At 36.5% G+C, this 6000-nt stretch overlaps 1 pseudogene; it reads left to right on the top strand.

Annotated features, from left to right (window-relative positions):
- Positions 1-312: 312 nt before the first annotated feature.
- Positions 313-6000, top strand: part of LOC147394377 (PR5-like receptor kinase pseudogene) — a 28107-nt pseudogene continuing 22419 nt past the window's right edge.

Below are 6000 nucleotides of genomic sequence, written 5' to 3'. Positions count from 1 at the left end.
TTCGACGAAGCAGTCAATCAGAAAGGAAATGGAATAGGGGCAGTCCTGATCAAACCAGACGGGTCCCATGTACCGATTGCAATCAGACTAAAATTACAATGCTCTAACAATGAAGCTGAATATGAAGCATGCATAGTAGGGTTGAAAGCAGCACTGGATCTCGAGGTAGATGAGATCGATGTTTTCGGAGATTCAAGCCTAGTAGTCTATCAGACGACGGGATAATGGAAGACTTGAGAGCAGAGATTGGTCCCTTACCACGAGTATCTAGAGGACCTGAGCTCACATTTTGATAGAATTTCATTCACATACATGCCAAGAGCTAAGAATCAGTTCGCAGACGCACTAGCTACGCTTGCTTCCATGATCAGTATCTCGGAAGACCTAGTCATCGAGCAAATTGAAATTGGAATTCAAGATGAACTGACTTATTGTCTACCTGTCGAAGTCGAGGAATTTGAAGAGAAGCCTTGGTACTCAGACATCAGGGCATATCTCAAAGATCAAACCCTTCCCTCAGATGCAACATCAAATGATCGCAGAACCATTCAGAAACTAGCAGGGCAATTCTTCATCAACAATGGCATTCTATACAAGAAGTCACACCACGAGGTTTTACTTCGATGTGTGGCAGAAACAGAAGCAAAATGGTTAATCGAGACTGTACATGGGGTAGTCTGTGGACCTCACATGAATGGCCACATGCTAGCAAAGAAGATCATGCGGATGGGGTACTATTGGTCGACAATGGAAAGTGACTGCTATCAGCATGTTCGCAAATGCCATCTATGCCAAATCTACGCCAACAATATCAATGCTCCGCCTTCAGAGCTACATAATATGACCACTCCTTGGCATTTCTTACTCTAGGGAATTGACGTCATCGGGCCAATCTCACCAAAAGCTGCAAATGGGCATCGCTTCATTCTAGTAGCTATCGATTACTTCACCAAGTGGGTAAAAGTTGCTTCATACGCCAACGTCACTAAAAGTAATGTCCTGAAGTTTGTCAAAAACAACATTGTCTGTAGATATGGGCTTTCTAGCGGGCTAGTAACGGATAATGCCAAGAACTTCAAGAACAGAGATATGATCAAGATGTGCGAAGATTTCCAGATTACTCATCACAATTCTGTGCCTTACAGACCTAAGATGAATGGAGCAGTCGAGGCAGCCAACAAGAATATCAAGAAAATTATCGAGAAGATGGCAGTTACGTATAGAGATTGGCACGACATGTTGCCTTTGCACTTCACGCTTATCGAACATCGTTCAGAACTTCGATTGGGGCAACTCCATATTCATTGGTCTACGGAGTGGAAGCAATCCTACTTGTCGAGGTTGAGATTCCCTCCTTCCGGATCTTAAAATAAGCAGAATTAGATGAAACAGAATAGATTCAAGCTCGATTTGATCAACTGAACTTGATTGAAGAAAAGCGCCTCGTAGCCATTTGTCATGGACAAATCTATCAGTGACGAATAGGTCGTGCTTACAACAAGAAAGTCAAGCCCAGAGACTTCTCACCAGGAGACCTTGTACTAAAGAAGATTCTGCCAATACAAGAGGACGCCAGAGGAAAGTTCAGACCAAACTATGAGGGACCATTTATCGTGAAAAAGGTGATGACAGGAGGAGCTCTGATCCTTACGAAGATGGATAAACAAGTCTTCCCGCAACCGATCAATGCTGACACTGTCAAGAAATATTACACCTGAGATCTGACCCTGAGATGAAGAAATGCCATCTTTGCTATCCCAAACAAACTATCTAACCCTAGTCAGCCCCTTTGAGCCATCACATTCATTTCTTAACCTAAGACTGGGGCAAGTCAACAACTACAAAACGATACAAAAAAAACGAGGTGACAAAAGAAAAGAAAATCAAAGCAAAAGCGTTAAAATACTCCTGGCTCGCATGAGGATAAACTGTGAATGGCTAAAAATACAAAAAAAAATAAAAAAAGATCAAAAAAACTCAGACATTTGATCTGAGCTCGACCCAAATCTCCAGCCTAAACAAGTTCGAAAAACACTGGGAAGAGACGCAGATCATCTTTTCGAAACAAAAATAGACAAACCCCATATCTAAACCACTCTAAATACATCCAGACCTTAATCTTTTTGTAACCTTCCACTACCATTAGCCTAAGCCAACGTTTCATCCCAGCAAAAGTCAAAAAACTTCATAAATGATAAAACCAACATTCCCATTTAATTCCTTACGAAAAATCGATTCCAAAACTTCATGGAACATTGAAAAATGACTTAAAACGTAAAAAGTCCTCTCCGAGGATAAAACGATAATTTTATAATTTTAATAATTAAAAATTATAAAATTAATAAATAAAATATTAAATAATATAAAGTGAAACATTAATAAAATTAATTTAAAATTTTTGAATCAAAAAATCGATTAATCAGGCTCTCAGGCAAAATTGTTGATGGTTGCCAAGATATTTATTCAAGGACCCCTTCATCTGGGGGCCCAAAGAGTTAAAGATATCATAAAGGGGGTTCTCCAAAAAATAAAAGTCAATCAAGTAAGACTAAAGTCAATTTTAAAGTCAATCAAGTAAGATTAAAGTTAGGATCTTAAAGTTAATCAAGTAAGACTAAAGTCAAAATATTAAAAGTCAACCAAGTAAGACTAAAGTGAAAATCTTAAAGTCAATCAAATGAGACTAAAAGTCAAAATCCTAATAGAGTTCTAATTAAATAATAATTTCATTTAAAGCAATCCTAATTAAATAATAACTCTATTTAATAGAATTCTAATTAAATAACAACTATATTTAATAGAATTCTAACTAAATAATAACTCTTTCTAAAAGAATTATAATTAAACAATAATTCTCTCTAAAAGAATTATAATTAAACCTTAACTCTATCTAAAAGGCACTTAAAAAAATTTATAAATAGGAGCCTCCACACCCTATTTTCGTATCAAATAATAAATCCTAAGAGAAGTAGGTCAAAAAGATTCCCTAGCCTCTCATAAACCCTAATTTTGAAGCCCCAACTCCTTACCTAACACCCATACTTCGATTTTAGCCCGAAAAACACCTAGAAACCCTTCAAATACACCCATAAATCCATAAATAAATTCAGAGAATCTAGATCTAAGAAAGAGATACCTCGTCTCGGAGATCAGAATCAGATCCGGAGATAAAACGAAGCGAGGATTACTGTACAAGGAGTTACTCTGTCAGATCTGAGGGAACGAGAATGTTGTCTTCGGAAAGGTATAAATTTCTTAATTTTTTTAATTACTTAGGTCTTTTAGCAATGTAGTTTATTTGTGAATTAGTAGAAACCGGCGTTTGTCGGGCGGGATTGGTGCCTAACACCTTCCAACCCTGTAACTTGATTCCCAAACTCAGTTATTTTTTTTTCAAAGTAGATTAGTTGTTTTTATCCGTTTAGAGTCTAAGTTTGGTTCCTAGACCGTAATAACTAGGTGATGACTCCCAAACCTCAAAGGTCAAAAGCGGATCCGCGTACTCCACGGATCGAGGGCGCTTTCAGTGGCGATTCCACTGGGGACCTTTGAGGATCAGACTTGAAAAATCCGAAGTATGGGAACATTGCCAATGACCTAGTTCTTTGTTTTAGTTTATTTTATTTAATTTTTAGTTAGTTTCCTTTTATTGTCTGTTTATCGTTTTTATTCATGTTGGTACATCCTTAATTATTTGATTCTACTTGGAGTACTTTGATCTAACATATTAGTCTTTATGGTTTAATCAAGGACCATTCGGAATGACCCTAAATAATGCGATATTTCAATATGGATGATTTTATTGAGGTGATAGTTGGACAATAAATTTTTTCAGATGCATGGGTAGATTTATATTTTTTTTTGTGCGTTTGATCTGTTGTTTGATTTTTTTTTTTTTGGCAAGCCGTGCTGTCCATTGACAGTAAGAAGAAAAGAAAGAAAAATAAAATAATGAAAAATGGTGTTCTTAAAGGTTCTGTCAGGACTTAGGAACCACTCCTCGTCTTTAATTAATGAGTGGTGTGTCCCAAGTGAAAACCAATTTTTAATTATTAGATCCTTTTGTTTTTAAATAAGGTTTTCTTTATTTACTTCTTCTCTGCCAATGTTCTATCGTCTCCAACAGAGACCAACTGATCTAAATAAATAAAAACTGATCGGTTTGGTCTCTCAAAGCCGATCGTTTTGAATCCGTCATCCTAATCGATTTACGACCGTACCCCCTCACAGAGAACGCGTGTTTTTTTTTTCCTTTGGACTCTTGGAATCGTTAACCAGCTCAAAGTTGATGATTTCGTCAGACTTTTCTCTCTCTTCGGTTGTCAAAGAACTTCTGGAGTTTCCGATTGATAGAGAAATTTTGATTTGGAACGAAAGAGTAGGATCTCAACCAATAAAGGGTTTGTTTTTTTTGTGTCGATTTTCTCTTGAAAATCTGTTTTGGGTTTCGAACTTGAATCAAGAGTTCTTCGGTATTTCATTTTTCAATCAAACTTTTAACTTGGAAGACCTCGTAATCATTAAATCAATTATGAATGAAGTCATGGCTCATAGAATTTGTGGAGACAGTTTCCACTTCAATCTTGAGTTTTAACAAATCGTTAATGGCAGCGGTTTATTGTTTTTTTCTTTAATCCAGGATTGAAATCACAAGAGAGGGATACCCAGTAGATGCAATTGAATTTTCTCTCCTTTTCCCTCTTCTAGTAAATTTTTTTTCTTGAAATCCCAAGTTGCAGCCGAAATTCACCGCTGCACTTTGGGTTTTGGCGAGGTTCGATTGTAGTTCTTCAGTTTTAAAGACCGTTTAATTCGGGGAAACACGAGCTTGAATGTTAATCTGTTTATCTGAGCAATCTTGTGAGATTTCAGATGCTTCGATATGAAAGATTGGGAGAAAATTAGGAATCATAGTAGAATTGAATTTCTTAAATCAATTCTTTGGATCTTTGTTTAATGGTGGTGGTACGGTCCACGCTCCCAAGGGGAACTTGTTCGGAGTTGAGTTTTGATCCAATTGATGTTAATCCATCTCGATGAGATTGATAATTATATGGGGCATCCGTTTGTTTTTCTATAAATTGAAAACATGGATGTTTGGCGAGCACCGCCCTTTCTATGACTAGATGGAGAGCAATTTTGAATTCTTTGGAGTCGTTATTGACACACCAATGATTCTAATGTCTCAATTATAATGATCATTTAATGATTTACATAGAAATTGGGGTGATACTAGTAAAAGATGGTATATTAATAACGATCCACGTGTCTGCTAAATTTTTGTTAGGATTTTGTGTTATTTTATTAAAAAAAAAGGAATTTTCTTTTGTTTTAAAATCAATTTATTTAAATAAGAGAGATTTTTTTTTTTGCTTTGCAAAATAAAAATTAGTTTGCTTTTCTAAATAATTAAAAAAAAAAAGGGTGGGGGGGTCATTTGATTTTAAAATTTCCATCTTAACGACTATCCATTTATCCTCAATTTAATATGCTTTGACATTCTGAATTATTTTGGGCCATCTAAAATAACCCTTGATTGGAACATATAAAGAAATATTTTGGATTAAATGTTTGATCGGTTCTAACATGGATGTATGCTTATCTTTAATCATGTGATTAGAATGGTGTTTGTTTTGATTAAATATTCATGTGATTCATGTTATAATGATCAGTTTGATCTAGCTTATGGGCCCATTTGTTTGAAAAGGCCCCGGACACACCCCCACCCCGTTTTGCACACACCACATGCACGTTTACTGTTTTGCACGTTTGCACATCCCATATAGCCAACATGGCACTAGTGTGTGGCCCAGTCTCTTTGGAGATGCGACGTCATTCATGAAAATCACAACTTCAATCATGTACCTTAGGGTATATAAAACGAGGGCATCAGTATCGTCTGATCAGGTGACTCTGAAAGATATATCGATGCACCCAGGTTGGAGCGACCTGAGCCTTTGACCTATTGTAAGCCACACAGTCACATGTCCCGTTTGCCAA

This window comes from Akebia trifoliata, chromosome 9 (genome assembly GCF_017979445.1).
Source record: "Akebia trifoliata isolate Shusen 1 chromosome 9, ASM1797944v1, whole genome shotgun sequence".
Classification (NCBI taxonomy): domain Eukaryota; kingdom Viridiplantae; phylum Streptophyta; class Magnoliopsida; order Ranunculales; family Lardizabalaceae; genus Akebia; species Akebia trifoliata.
The sequence above is the reverse complement of the archived record's forward strand: the minus strand, read 5'-3'. Positions and strand labels throughout refer to the sequence as shown.